Source organism: Chrysochloris asiatica, unplaced genomic scaffold (assembly GCF_000296735.1).
Source record: "Chrysochloris asiatica unplaced genomic scaffold, ChrAsi1.0 scaffold00086, whole genome shotgun sequence".
Classification (NCBI taxonomy): Eukaryota; Metazoa; Chordata; class Mammalia; order Afrosoricida; family Chrysochloridae; genus Chrysochloris; species Chrysochloris asiatica.
The window spans coordinates 5,100,058-5,100,908 of NW_006408604.1; positions in this window are offsets into that span (position 1 = coordinate 5,100,058).

Genomic DNA, 851 nt, shown 5'->3' on the forward strand with positions numbered 1-851 from the left:
TGATATTAATGATAATGTCTGGTGATTTCTGTATTCCGATGGGTCATTTCTCTTTGGTGGAATGGGCACAAATATTTATCTCTTCCAGGCAGTTGGCAAGGTAACTGTCTTCCCAATTTCTGGGCATGGATGAGTATGTGTCTCCAGTGTCACATCAGTGTGTTGAAAGATTTCAATTTACATTCCTCTAATTCCTGCTGTCTTGCTCTTTACCATTGCTTTCAGTGTACATCAGACTTCTTCCTACAGTATAATAAGTAGCAACTAGGATCTTAAAAGTCTGTGAGTGGCCATCTAAGGTGTAACTATTTGTCTCTACCACTGTGGAGGAAAGAAGAGTGATGAAACTTGAGAACACAAAAAAACAATTAGTCTAATGGGCTAATCTATCATTTGATTATCAGTTTCAGGACCCTGAGACCAGAACTAGATGGTGCCTGGCTACCATTACCAATTTCTAATTTTCCTAGATTCATATTTTGTACATTCCATATTCCAATTATTAATGGATGTTTACAGCTGTTTTTCTTCATTTTGAGTTGTGGCCATCAGCAAACGAAGAGCCCCTGGACTTTACTCCATTCCCATCATCACGTGAGATCAAATCTACTTTGAGTATCAACAAAAAAGAGGGAGACTTTTCACTGAGATGGATTGATACAATGTTAACAACAATGGACTCAAACATAACAAAAATTGTGAGATTGGCACAGGATTGGGCAGTGTTTCTTTATGATTAACACAGGGCCACTATGAGTTGGAGCTAACTCAATGCTATCTAACAACATCATAGCAGCAATCTATACAGGAGCAGATTGCCAGGTCTTTGCCCTGAGAACCGATGGGTGGGG